The sequence below is a fragment of the Ambystoma mexicanum genome, chromosome 4p (assembly GCF_040938575.1).
Source record: "Ambystoma mexicanum isolate Mex_15411 chromosome 4p, UKY_AmexF1_1, whole genome shotgun sequence".
NCBI lineage: Eukaryota > Metazoa > Chordata > Amphibia > Caudata > Ambystomatidae > Ambystoma > Ambystoma mexicanum.
In genome coordinates, this window is record NC_090927.1 from 822658316 (window position 1) to 822673493 (window position 15178).

The 15178-nt window shown below is 46.8% G+C and overlaps 1 protein-coding gene across 1 annotated transcript in view; it reads left to right on the forward strand.

Moving 5' to 3' along the window:
- Positions 1 to 15178, forward strand: part of CCNC (cyclin C) — an 813217-nt gene that overhangs the window by 746697 nt on the left and 51342 nt on the right. The window lies entirely within an intron of this gene.

The following is a 15178-nucleotide window of genomic DNA, read 5'->3' on the forward strand; positions in this document are numbered from 1 at the left end:
GATATCAAACTGCATCCTACACCCTACTCACCCCAGATCCCACTGGTAATGTTGAAAAGAGCTGATGATCAGCTTAGGCTGAACGTGAGGAAATGCTGGAAGACTAGTGGAGTGGCGACACTGGGAGATTTACTGAAAGAGTGTCGACCGATGATGAAGTAGTTGCAGAATCAGGGGTGCGAGAGGGGCAACATATTACCTATGCCTCACTTTTCCATAGTATAACATTGAAATGACCACAGTCAAAGGGAGGATTGGTAGAAGATGAAACGATAGAAACACTATATATGATATCTCCGAGGGGGGGCATGCCATATCACAACTATGAGGTACTGTCGACGAGACCGGAAAGCAATCTATTCGGCAACAGTGGGAGGTAAATCTGCAGGAGCAGCTGTCAGACGCAGCTTAGCATAGAACCATGGGATACCACAAGAAAATGTCCAGAAATGCAAAATTTGGTAACGCAACAGTGCACGCTTGTCCAAAATGTGGCCTGGTCAACGCAGACCTGATGCACATGTTATGGGCCTGTGTGGAAATACGCACATTTTGGGAGGAAGTGGATAGGACCCTAACTAGGGTTGGTACAGATGTACAATAGGATGCAACATTAATAGTGTTTCAAAAAGTCTGTATGTTATTTTGTTATAAAAACGAATAAAAATTGTTTAAAAAAAGATATCAAACTGCATCCTGAAAAATAACCTTGATGCAGCAGATCATGCAGGACTCATAGCAGAGGGCACGTTCATCAGGCGCCACGCCTGGCTCAGACAATCGGGGTTTAAGTTAGAAACTCAGAAAACCCTCCTAAACATGCAGGTGGAGCCTAATATATTATTCAGTAAGGCCATCAAAGATGGCCTGTGCTAAGGAGGAATACGACACTCTCGAATCCCTTGGCGAGTAAATAAACCAGCTCTATGTTCAACGGGGCTCATCAAACTCTAGAATGTTTCGGGGTGCTCAACGTTCCTCAGGCTATACTCGGGCGGACAGTCCTCATCTTTGGGCCAATCGCAAGGACAAACTTTCACAGAGGAAATTAAAGGGGCAGAGGAATGGGCAGAACCTCACCTGGGAGATGCTCCACCCCTCCCAAACAATGACTCCCAGCTTCAGGTCCCCCCCATGCCACTTGAGTAGGAGGCCGTATTTCACACTTGCATGATAGGGGATAACGTCGGACAAGTGGCTGTTGTCCACTGTGGCACACGGGTATTGTATTGAGTTGTTACAAAAAACACCCTACCGCCTGCCAAGACAGAGGAAAAGGTCAACTGAAGAAAAACCCATATTGTTGGAAGAAGTAAAGGCACTGCTGGACAAGGACGCAATAGAGATTGTCGCAGCAGATCAGGTAAACAAGAGTATTTATTCAACCTACTTCCTTGTGCCAAAGAAATACCTTTCCATGCGCCCAGTACTAGAGCTGCGCCCTGCAAACAAATGTCAAACCACAAACGCTTTGCATGACCACGCTCCAAGAAGTAATCCCACTCCTAAAATGGGGGGTGGGTGAGACTACATGACAACATTGGATATGAAAGATGCATACTTTCATATTTCAATGCTCCCTGCGCACTGAAAATATCTGTTTCAAAATAGCAGGAGTCCACTACCAGTCCAAGGTACCCCTCTTCGTCTTAGCACCAAGAGTATTCACAAAGGTACTCCCAGTAGTAGCACACCTTCGTGGAAAGTCCATCCCAGTATACCCCTCTCTGGACGACTGGCTAATTACCAGGGAATCTCCTCAAATTTGCAAAATACTTAAAGAACAGTAGACCTTCTTTTCAATCTGGGCTTCTGCATCAACGAAAAGAAATCAAGCCTAGTGCCCAGCCAAATAAAACAATTTCTAGGGGCTATTTAAAGACAAGAGGAGCCGTCTTCCCCTCAAACGAAAGAGTACAAAACATACTGTTGCAAGTACCTCACTACAAGGTCGGTTGCCAGATAACTACGCAAAGCAATGCGCTTTCTCAGATTGATTGCCTTGTGCATTCACTTGGTTCCACACGCGCGCCTGCGCATACGCCCAATGCAAGAATGGTTAGCAAAACAATGGTCTCAGGCAAGCAGTCAGTGGGACGATATAGTGGTTGCTTCGCTAACCCTGGTACAAGCTCTTCGCTTGTGGTCTGTGCACAACCTGCTAAGAGGAAAACCCTTCTGCGTTCCACCAGCACAGGCAATCCTAACTACAGACGCCTCATTCGCCGAATGGAGGGACTCGCCTCCTTCACCACACAGCCCACTGCCAATGGACACATGCGACTGCCCAAAGATGCATCAATTTCCTAGAACTCTTGGCAGTCCTCAAGGCACTTCATGCCTTTCAGCAACATCTTACAGGTCAAACAGTGCAGGTCCTCACAGACCAGCACCACTGCCATGTTTTACCCGAACAAGCAAGGAGGCACACCCTCTCAAAGTCTGGTCAAGCTATGCCAAAATATATGGAAGTGGGTACTCAAGCAGAACATGTTCCCAATCTCTCAACGTGTTCCAGGGGAACTTAATTCTCTGGCAGACACTCTAAGCAGATACCCTCTACCAGAAGAACACAAGTGGCAACTCGACAGATATCCTAGACAGAATATTCTCACAATGGGGTCACCCCCCATTAGACTTGCTTGCAACAAGCCTAAACGCACAATGCCCAGACTTCACGCCCAGGTTTCCGCAACCACGGTCCAAGAATAACGCGCTGTGGATGAAAATGAACTGGTCAGGGAAATTGCTTACGCTCCCCCCGACACCACTCCTGAGCAAAATAATGCACAAGTTGCACCAGGAACAAGTAACTCTAATCCTGGTTGCTCCTATGTGGGTGAGACAACCTTTGTTTACACATCTGCTCAAACTGGCGAAGTGCAACCCAATCAATCTCCCGTGCTCGTACAACATGCTAGCACAACACAAGGGAGCATCCATCCACCCACGCCCTCAGTTAATGAACTTGGCAGCCTGAATCTTCCACAGAGGTGTATGGATATCCTAAAAGAGACACGAAAACCCAACACCAGAGACACTGCTATTTCAATATGTGGAAAAGATTTGTGATATGGTGCACGTCACAAACAATGGACCCAACAGAATGTTCACCAGCTAACATTCTACACTACATGCTTTACCTGCTAGACTCTGGCCTAGTATTCAACTCCATCAAAGTGAATTTAGCGGCCCTGTTCGCTTACAGCACTTCACAGAACAAGGTGTCCTGGTGGAAAGTTCCTGTTATTAAGGCATTCATTGAAGGGGTGAAGAGGCTATACCCCCCACCAACCCTCCCCCAGGTATGGAGCTCAATGTTATGCTCTCCAAGCTCATGGGCCCACTCTTTTCAGCCTATGCATAAGGCCAGCCTAAAACAGCTGACTTACAAGACTGCATTCCTAGCAGCTATCACCTTTTAAGACGAGTCAGTGAGCTACAGGCTTTGTCCGTACAGGACCCTTTCTTCATAATAAACAAGGACACTCAGAACGTACCCTAGGTTCTCACCTAAGTTCATTTCAAAGTTCCATGTTAATGAATCCATAGAACTTCCTAACTTCTTTCAAAATCCATCTAACTCAGCAAAACAAAGCCTCCATACACTTGATGTACGGAGGACAGTGTTGTACTATGTGAACAAAACTAAACCTCTAAGGAAAACAGACCAACTCTTTGTTTCTATAGCACCTGGAAGAGAAGGCGATCACATATCAAGAACGCCATCTCCAGATGGATAGTCCATTGCAAACAGCTCTGCTATTCCCTATACAATAAAGTCGTCTTTTACCCCCGGGGCTCACTCTACCAGAGGTACAGGAGTTACCTTAGCTTTCATTGCAAACGTCCCTCTAGATGCAATTTGCAAAGCTGCTACATGGAGTTCCAACCAAACGTTGACACAGCATTATTGCATTGATACACACTCTAAAGCAGATTCACAGGTGAGACAAGCAGTCCTAAAACATCTTTGCTTCTGTACTTCTCACTTCCCACCTCCTTCTCCAGATACTTATTGATAATCTATGCAGAGCATGTGATCTAAGCAGATCCATAAGCTATAGAAAGGGATACATTACTCATGGTAATCGTATTTCTGGTGCTTGTATCTGCTTAGATTCACATGCGCCCACCCTTCCTCCCATTCTGGAGTGTAAGGCGCATAGATGTTTTCTGGGTCATCACTGTTTCTGCTTTATCACATCTGTACTCGCGCTACACTTCATGAAATCTCGTGTCAGAAACAAACAATCTGAGGGACCTTGACACGTGAAGGACCATGGGTACAGTAGTTACACTAGGGATAGTATTACTAGCACGCCCTGTCGATGTCTGTTTTCACGTTTCATAAACAAATCTTGTAATACACTGCGACTACCACTAGATGTCGGACAATGCAGAGCATGTGAATCTAAGCTGATAGAAGCACCAGAAATACGATTACGATGAGTAATGTATCACATATAAACTGTGGACTGTCGATCAGCAAATTCACACGCAAGCCGTTTCCCGAATGGTCAATTGTCTGCAGATCTAATATGTTTGTATATACACAGTTCCCTCGATCGACCGCCCTAGTGTTATCACCTTGTCTCTGTGTATTAATATAATTTTCTACATGCTGATCGATCGAGGCAGTGCAGCAACAACTGGCACTCAAGGCAGAATGGGATCAGTGTTGAGGACATTATATTTATCAATGATAGCTTGTCTATGAATTTTTTGAATGGTTAATAATGCCTCAAGCTGCGAGAACATGTTAGACAAGTTACCTGCTACTAAGGAATACTTTTACAGGGAACCGGAATGGGCAAAAAACTGCCCTCAATGGTCTGTACTTTGCGCTCAGCATCTTTGCGTAATGCGCGGACTCGCACAGACTGGCACCACCCTGACGTGGTACGACGTTCTTTCATCGCTGTATATTTCTTTTTTTTAAAAACGTATTTTTATTATTTTCATAGATCTGTACATAATAAAGTTTCAACCAAAAATATAACAGTGATAAGCTCAAACCACCCCCCCCCCCACCACCCGACTGGGTTAATCTCCATCCATGTAAATCTTCTCTCTGAAGTGCAATTCCCCTTTACGTAAGTAAGTCCAATATCCTTATCTTGTGCGGGCACCATTGTTCTTTATAGTTGGAAAGACTCTAACACTTGTCCCCAACCATTTGTAAACCTCCCGTGTTCTCATTGGATGTTTTATGTTAACAATTCCATGGGCAAATACGTCCACACCCTTCGCGTCCAGTCTACTGCTACCGGTGGGGATATAGGTTTCCAGTTATGTGCAAGTTCCAGCCAAGCCCCTATCAGCAGGCCCATAAAGTGCCTCTTCTGCGAGGTGTTGAGAGTTTTATCCTTGGGATCCCATAGGCCCCCTAGCCATACCTCGACACCTATGTGCTCTGTCCCTGGGAACATTTTATACATTTGTGCCTTGATCTCCCCCCAATAGGAACTTAATTTCGGGCAGTCCCACCAAATATGTCGCCAGTCCCCTTGCCCACCGCAATCTCTCCAGCATTTGTTCGGGGCGTTGGGATACATCGTGTGCAGTCTTTCAGGGGTATAGTGCCATTGAAACATTATTTTCACCCACATTTCTCTGGTTTGGATGGCTCGTCAGTTTTCTATCTCTAGGAAGTGTGTAGCCCAGGGTTTTCTCCCACCTTTTCATGTATTGCTATTTGGTTGGTTCCGGTTGTGCACTTATGTAGTTATATGTATTGGAAACAAATTTGTGGGTGCCTGTATGCGACACAATGTATGTTTCAAAGGGGGTCAGGTCTCTGGACGCTGCTTCTTTTATCCGGGGAGTGCTCAGCCAGTGGCGGAGTTGTTCACATTTAAATCGGTCCTTTGGTGTTAGATTCTGTAGTGCTGTACAGTCTGCAAATGACCTTATCTGTTGGCCCAATTGCAAATCACCCACCATTTTGCACCCCGCCTCTTCCCATTTTCTGAAGGCTCCCTTTTCCATTCCTGGTGGGAACTCTGGATTGCCAAACATTGGCATAAACGGGGCGGGATCTTTAGTCAGTGTTTCTTTTTTGGTGGCTGCATCCCACTCCCCCAGTGTTGTCTTCAGTATCCCACTTATGTGCGTATTGTCGTGTCGAAATCGACTATTAATCCATAGCATACGCCTGGTGGGTGTCGTTGCCACTGCCCTATCCTGCATCTCCCAAATTTTCCCCACCTGCTCCGGGATCCATTCCCTTAATACCCAGAGTTGGGCGGCTTCGTAGTATTTCTTGAAATGTGGTATGGCACATCCCCCTTCCCCTCTATGTGCTGTCAGAGCCGCATTTGAGATTCGAGGGGTTTTGTTCTGCCAGACGTATTTTGAAACAACCTTCCTAAGTGTTTTAAAGAAAGCCCGAGGGATCTTATCGCGAGGGCTTGAAATATGGACATTAGTTTGGGAAGTATCGACATTTTAACCGCCGTGATTCTACCCCACCAGAAGATCGCTAATGGATTCCATTTTAGTAATTCCTTTTTAATATTTCCCAAGATTATGGGGTAATTGTGAGCATACAATTCGTCAATTTTCCCAGTGAGAGTAATACCCAGGTATTTGATGCCGGTGTTCGCTACCTTGAGTTGACAATTCGTTGCAATTGCTCGGATTTCTTCTTTGTTGCCAGCCAGGATCAGTATCTCCGATTTCTGCCTGTTTTATTTTTAGCCCTGAAATCTCACCAAACCTGTCTATAGCTTCCATTAAATGCGGGAGGGATAACCCTGGGTCCCCTAGTGCCACAAGCATATCATCTGCATATGCCACCGCTTTGTGCTCCTGTCCCGCCATTTCTATGCCCTTTACCTCCGGTAGATCCCTAATTTTTGCCAATAAGGGTTCCAGGTATAGAGCGTATAGAAGGGGGGAAAGTGGGCATCCTTGTTTTGTCCCTCTCTCTAGGTATACCTTGTCCGACAATACTCCATTTACCGCTATCCTTGTGGACGGGGAATTGTAATTGGCCCGGATCATGTTGATGTATCCCTTGCCCATTCCCATTTTCTGTAAGACCTGGAATAGAAATTACCATTCCACAAGGTCGACCGCTTTCTCCGCGTCCAGGGCGACCAATGCTGCTGGGGGTCTGTTTTAATGCCTATTTTTTCAAACAGATGCAACACCCTACGAAGGTTATCATGAGTCTGCCGATTTGGGACGAATCCTGATTGATCAGTCTAGGAAGGAGTGGTGCCAATCTTGTTGCTAATATCTTAGTATACAATTTTGCATCCAGATTTATTAAAGCTATGGGGCGGTAAGCGGTGGGGCATTGTTCTTCCTTCCCCTTTTTGTGAAACACCAGCACTTTTGCCTCATTCATGGTTTGGGTCACGGTTCCCTTTCCCCCAAATGTATTATATAGGGACGTGAGTACTGGAGCGAGGATATCTTTGTATGTTTTATAGAAGAGGGTGGTATACCCATCGCGGCCCGGAGCTTTGTTCTTTGGGAGGGACTGTATTGCTGCATTAACCTCTTCTATTGTGATTTATTTTTCTAAGTTTTGCCCATCTTCCTCCTCCACCACGGGGAGCTGAACCCCAGCGAGAAAGGCTTCTTCGATATCTCTGTCTGGGAGATCCGTAGTATACAGCTTTTGATAGAATCTTTCAAATATCTGTCCTATCTCAGAGGTCTGGGTTCTAATTTGGCCTGACTCATCTTTTAAAGCTCTTATTGTTAGTCTGCTGTGTGCCTTTCAGTTGTCTTGCTAACAATTTTTCGGCTTTGTTCGCCTTTACATAATAACAATGTTTTGTGTATAGAAGTGCCCTTTCTGCTTTTTTCGTGCGTAGTGCTTCTAGTTGCCCCTGAACATGTCTTAATGTTCGCATGATTTTCCAAGTGGGTGTCTGGATCAATTCTGCCTGGATCGCCCCTATCTGTGTCTCTAGTTCCTTTTCCCATTGGCGGTTCATTTTCTCTTTCTGTGCTTTGAGTGCTATTAGGTGTCCCCTTGTTACCGCCTTTAGGGCGTCCCATAGTGTATCTTTGTTAGTGTCTGGTAGGTCATTGTTGGTTAAAAAATCTGTGATATGTTCTCTAAGCGTCTGAGCCATCACCGGATCCCTAATTATATCCTCTGGGAGGCGCCAATTCCAAAGCCTGGGGTATTGTTTGGACCAGTTAATAGTCGCCCACAAAGGGGCATGGTCCGACAGTGTGATGGATTCTATCTCTATCTGTTTAATCATACCTAGGAGGCTCACCGATACCCAGAGATAATCTATTCTCAAGGCTGTATTATGTACATGCGAGTAGTATATATAGCTTTTCCGTTCGGGGTTGCCATTGCGCCATGCATCCGCTAGCCAAAGATGCGTGATTTTCTGCTTTAAATTTTTTGATGGGGCATCCTGAGCCTGCTTCCTGGGCCCGGATCTATTTAGGGATGGATCCCACGCCATATTAAAATCCCCCCCAAAATGAACTCCCCTGTGGCTTGTTGATCTATTTTGTCTAGGACTTTACTTAAGAAGCCGTCCTGACCTGTATTGGTGGCGTATACCGTGGCCAGTGTCAGGGGTCTACCTTCAATTGTTATGGTCACTATTAGACATCTCCCCTGTTTGTCTCCCCATGTGGACTTAACCTGCGCATGCAAGGAATCTCTGACTGCTATGAGCACCCCAGCCTTTTTCTCTTGAGCGTTCGCCTGAAGGATTTGGTTGAACCCCCTGAGGCGAAATTTATGCTTGTCTTGGGTTCTTGTGTCTCCTGGAGCATGACGATGTCGAAGGCCCCCTGCTTGATGGAGTGTGCTACTTTTTAACGCTTGACTGGATAGTTTAAGCCCCTTACATTCTGTGTCAGGATCTTTATCCCCATCCCTTCTTTGGTGTGAGGTAGCTTAACATGGGTACCTTCCTCCCTTTTACAATTTCAGAGTTGTCCCTGGTCTTCCCCTGTCCCCAACTCCCCTTTCCCCCCCATTGAGCCACACAATCCCCAACTAGTGTGTTTCTCCCCCCCACCCCAACTGCCCTGAGGATGGCATGATTTACTACTGACACAGACACAGAGGCGTGTCGCCTTGTGCTTCACGCCCTCAACCGTGCTCAGGGATAACTTTGAAGGGAATCCTAAACCCTTCCTCATGACTTCAGTGGCCCCCGGAACCTCACCCCCCCCCCGGCACCTGAATCTTGGTCTCTCGGGTTCTTACTGCCGCTGTTAAGTCCCCTTTGTTGGCTGCTATGTCGTGCTTCTGCTCCCGCATTCTGGACGTTCCCCTGAGCCTTATTTCTTTCTGTTAGGTCGTCTCACCCTCCTGTTCATCGTTTTCCATTCCGAGTGGTTCTTTCTAGGAGAGGGGCCTGAACTGCTCGCCTGTGGGGAGGAGTCGTCCTGGTCCTGTAGGTTCAAGAGTCTCTGACCTTCTTCCCTTTAAGTTATTCTTTTTTGCGTCCCCTCCCATGTAAACAGCAGGCCAAATGGGAATGTCCACTTATATCTAATTTGGTGTGCTGTCAGCTCCTTTGTTATCTGAGCCATCTCTCTTCTCTTTTGAAGCGTTGTCAATCCTAGGTCCTGATACAGCTGTATTTCCTCCCCATTCATTCGAACGAAATCCATTGTTCTGGCTTTCCTTAAAATCTGCTCCTTTTGTGTGTATCTGGTGAGGGCCACCAGCACATCTCTCGGGCGGTCGGTTTGGGAAGTCGATCTTTTTGGTCCCACCCTGTGTATGCGATCTATCAGGACTACTTCTCCCGCTTCCAGGTCTAGGATATCTTTGAAAACTTGCTGGACCGCTGTTTTGAGATCTTTATCCTCCACCGTCTCCGACATGTTCTTTATCCTGATGTTCGATCTTCGTGATCTGTTTTCCAAATCTTCACACTGGATTTCCAGGTTGTGCGTTAGGTGGGCCAGATGTTCCTGTGTTTCTGCGACTTGTTGCAGCGCCACTCATATCCGAGGCTCACCGAGGGGGGGCGTCTCCACGTTCGAGATCCCCCCGCACCAGTCCGCTCACTCAGCGAGGTATTGCCGATCCGCGGACACGGGGGGGGGGGGGCAAGTCTCCGCGCCCCGCTTCTCTGGTGGGCGGCCTTGGTACCGGGCCGCATCCTACTTCTTCCGGCGCACTGGTGTGGTTCGGCAGGGAGCCGCAGGTCTTCGGCAACGCTCCGGCGGCACTTGCGTTGATCGCCGGTGTATGTGGCACTGATGGGGCCTCGTCTGCGGGGGGGGCTCTGCCTGTGGTTTCTAGGGCAGTTTCCTCCGTTTGCTTCACCGAGAGGTCCGCTACTGATCAGGCTACTGCTAAGGCCCGGGAGGGGAGACGGAGCTCAGCTCAGACACGTCCTCGCTCCACGGCGGCCATCTTGTAGTGATCGCTGTATATTTCAAAGCCTGGCATTTAAAGGTGCACATTAGAACGAAAATGTCTATTGAATTTTTGAGGGGGTGTAGGAAAGGGCAGTTAAGGGTTTGGGTGGGTAGGCAGTTCCTACTTCTGAAAGCCGATGCGCGGAGTCGAAAAACTGCACTTTGCAGGTGGGATTGAAACCCAGGAAATTCAAGGAACCGATTATTATTAACTACGTTGAACCGTCAATATTGAAACCTATGCTAACAAATAATATGCCCTGTTTTGAAAAAGGCTTAGGAAAAGCTGAAACACGTGTCAAGTAAAAGGGCACTCTTATCTTACTCACAACTTTTTGTGAACCATAAAATTCAGAAATTGAAACTGAACTAAACAACACGTGGCCTAAGAGGTTGACTCCCAAAATTACCCCACTCTCAACTTCATGGCTAGTATATGCAATGCAGATTTTTTTCTTTCTGTTCTCGTTATCACAAAATGCATCAATATACACCCCAAGTATGGTATTTAAGTCTGAGCATAGGCCAATGGTCCTTTTGAATGCAGTACATATTACCCCCCGTAATCAGTAGCACCTGATTTCCAAATAGGAATTGTATCGGCCAATCTTGTGGTTTCACTGATTATGGTACACAGCTGCAAACACTAAAACCAAACCACCTCAAGTGAGAGGGACCTACAAACTCTTAGATCTCAAACCTAGTACAATGTAAGTGGGGGTTCAGAGAAGGGGATTGCAGCAGAGGATTGCAGTAGGTTGGTGGTGTGGAGAGAAAGCAGCAGAGAACTTAGCAAGTGGGGGTGGAGGATGTGGTTGGAGGGTAGAGGAGAAGAGTATTTGAACAAGAAAGGTGTCAGCTTGTGGAGTTGAAAACTGTTACGAAGAAGGTTGGGTATCATCCTGTGGCAGAGGTAAAGGAGGCATTTTGAAGTTATAATAAGGAGGGGATTGGGTGCCATCTGACAAAATGGGGTTAAGAAGGAGTTTGAGTATGTTGGGTGTCATGTGGATGAGGTTGAAGTGGCGTTTGATCAAGGTGGAAGTTGTCTGGAGGAGGTGGTTGTGAGATATAGCGAGGATACGGTCGGTGGTTCCCTAAGAGGGGGCTTGTAGTTGAAGGAGAATTGTACGCTGAAAATGAATAAGAGCAGAAAGGCATGCTTGGTGTAGAGAGAACGTTAGCTTGTGATAAGCCAGATCACTAAGGCAAGGAGGTGCTGAGACCCGCTAAACATGTGCCTGTTGGTTGCAGCCGGGGTTTGTGTACAAGCTCCTGTGGCTTCTACATTTTGTACTGGAGACACAGCTACATCTGCATTATTTGCAAGGTGTTATCGTAGTAACCGGCAAGCATCAAGAGAACCGGGGAACATTGAGAGAAAAACTGAGTGATAATGGGCAACCGTCAACATTGAGAAACCCTATAAACTGCAATTTTTGTTGCACAGAAACCGTTCCCTTTTTTTGTTATTTTGTTTTTCTTTTCATTGGAGAAGGAGAAGCCATCAGAACTGTTTGAGAATGCTATTGAAGACTCCCTAAGCCAGACTTTCCCCAGAAGGTTGATGAGGGCACAGGAGGCTCCAGGCAGCCGGGAAGGGTTCCGCTTTGACAACATTTCAAATCCAACATCCATTCAGACCTAGTGCCTTCCCAAGCAAGCGAATTCTAATGGACTCCTTCCTCCAACAGATTCCTCATTTTAGATATCTTCTCTCCCAGCACAGTTGCTCTTCGGAAACTTATTTGCTGACAGGGGGCACAGTGTGGCTCTGTGTCTGTTCCGCCCTACGTCTCTAAGCACCCAGCTGAACATGACATTGGGGCGAGTTTTTATATAGAGGGGCTGTGCCTCATGACCTTGGTTCCTTTTTTCTACGCATTTTGCTCGCGGTTAGGAACAATGATTTTTGCATACTATCAAATTTCTCATGAAACTTTGCTTCTCGTGTTCAACATCATGCTCATTCCAACAAAGTACTTGGCATTCAATCTGCGCTGACTACAGGCGCCAAATGTCTGTTTCGGACCATCACCCCATCTATCTTACTGAAGGCCTCCGCATACACGACTGCGCATCATGCCAATGGATGCACTTGAAGGCGCTTCGAGAACATGAGGCAAAGCTATTCACCTTTCTCCATGAGGAGAGGGCTGGACAAACTGACTTGTTTGAGGGCACCGGGCACGCGGATCACAGCACTGTGGAAAAGTCGCACATCTGAAAGGACAAGACAAAGAAGCACTGCAAGAGCTTCAGATCCCCAGGCAATTCTTCGAGGCACCACTCTTTTTTATCGTCTTAGGAGCCACCACTCCAGGGAAATCGCGGAGGATGAGGAGGAGGAGGCGGCACAATATGTACCTTGCCTAACTCAATATGCTAATAACGTGGAATAGGAGGCCTTCAGGTAGGAGATGCTTGACATCTTCACCAAGGCCCGGTTGCGGTGGCTTCTGCCCCGACGCTGTTGGCCTCGACCCTCGGCGTCGACTGCTACATCCAAGCTGACTGATCCCACTACACTCTGACAAACCTGGAGGGACTCGGTAAGTAGACGTGGCAAGATCTGGTCCATGGGTCACACCATTACTTCTGTGAACATAGGACATTGGTCCTTTGACCTCAGCTCGCCCTCTCACGATGCCAGGTGATGATGCCAGAGTCGCTAGGGAACTTGCCCTGCTCCCCAAAAGTGAATACATGTCCCAGTAGGAGGACATATACGAAGAGGAAGGGGACCCTGTCCTCTTATAACTAGAACCCCACTATCCAAGGGAAGTCGGGGACTTCCCAGTGGAGTTTTATGGGAACTGGTGGATCTTGCAAGAGGTAAGTGGCCTGATCATGCTCCCAACTATGACACCGAGCAAGCCACAGGCTGCTGTTCAGTGCCTATGGTGAAGGTGGTAGACAATGTGGTGTTTTCTGTCCCATTGCACCCAAAGATTCAGTATGAGATTATGGACATCCTGAACGATTGTGCAAAGGAGGAGTCACTGTTGCCTTTCAGTCGGGCAGTAGAGGGTCCAGTGATGTACCTGTGGACCAAACCAGTTTCAGTCCTCACAGTGGACCCGACCTGGCAAAGAAGCACCACCGGCACCTTCTGACCCCATCTCCCTGTCTGCCCATGCTGCATCAGGTGGTTTGGTGGTCGAGGCCGCTACGGCATACCTTAAAACCAAAAAAGGCTGGTAAGATAGCTCAGCGGGTTAAGCGCTCACTGCTGCGATTTGTGTGATATCTTCAGGTCACAGGTTTGAATCCTGGCAAGGCCAACTTGAGTCTTTAATCTTTCCTTGGTCGATAAATGAGTACCAACTTTGGCTGGGATGATTAATGTTTTGTAAATGTGTTCTATGTACTGCGCTTAGGTGTAAGTGCTATATAAATAACCAATCATTATTATTAAAACCTCTTCCTTTTCGTTCTTGCCCTTTGACAGGGAGAGCAAGACATGGGGAATGAAGATTTTGGGTTGTTCGAGCCTGGGCCTCTGGTGTGTAACGGTACATGAAAGACAGTATGCACTTCTTCGGCACCAAGGCTGATGAGTCCATGCAGAGGTTTCAAGCGTCCAAAGCTATTGCTAAGTCACTGGGACTAACAGTCCAGCAACAGCAGCCTGCAAGCTTTGCAGGTAAGGGATTTTGCCCCTATGCCTCCTATGCCTAACGAGGTTGAGGCCAGGCCCCCTCTAGCAAGCAAGGACCACGTTGTCGCTACAGGGGTATGACCAGGGGTGCATCCAAAGGAGGTGCTTCCATCTCCACTGTGCCCTCCTCAGCCCCCGACGCGAAGTCGCTCTGAAGTGGACTTCTACCTTCAGTTCCCTGCCGGAGGCAGAATCTCCCAGTTTAGTGAGGAATGGAAAAATAGGTTCTATGTGAGCATGCCCCCAGGAAAATATAATCCTGTGTAAAGGTAGTCAGCAAAAAAGTTCTTTAAAAAAAAGTAATTCAATACAAGCAGTGTAAAGTGTGAAAATGTTGCCAGTGATAAGGTCGCCAAAAAAGCTATTTTTAAATAGAAAAGTAGAAGTCTGTAACCATTACAATGAACAAACCCACTAATAAAATCTCCACAATTACCCTAACTTCATTCCTAAACCTTACCCTAACTCTACTTAAAGGGAAAGTGCGCTCAAAAATGTTTGTCCCGAGCGATTGGGCATGTGTTTTTAAGCATAGGGTGATCGATCGTAGAACAAATCCTATGCATTTTTCCTCACTTATACACATGCGAAAACAGGTTGGGCGCGGCCATCTTGTGCTAATCTTATCCGTTGCTCCATCGCCCTAAATTCAGGTGCCCTCGCGGCACTAAATCATATTACCCGCCCCTGAAGCTGACATGACTATTACAAACTATATGCTCCACCTATTATTATGACTTTAGTCGGCAACGTAGCCAAACGCGTCCAGTCATCACCCACGCCATAACATCAGTTAACGCAGAACCCGGAACATCAACACACACATCCTCTCACAGCGCGTCCCAAATCGGATTTTCCAACCATACTTTTAACGAAAACATAATTAATCTATAATTTAGCATTTGTTTTTATGTAACCAAGAAAGCTCCAAAAACCACATTATCAAGATTTGCTGATTGCGATCAACGACCAATTGTCGTGTCTCCTTTGGTTGGATAAGCTAAATTTTATAAAGACGCACATGGTGTTCTATTTGGGCAAAGATGCAGATTCGACGCACCTTCAATCGCAAGGCTTTGGCGTCAGCTTCTTGCTACACCGTAAATGATGACAGGTTGCTCCTTGTCACTGGTACTGCAAAAGGGC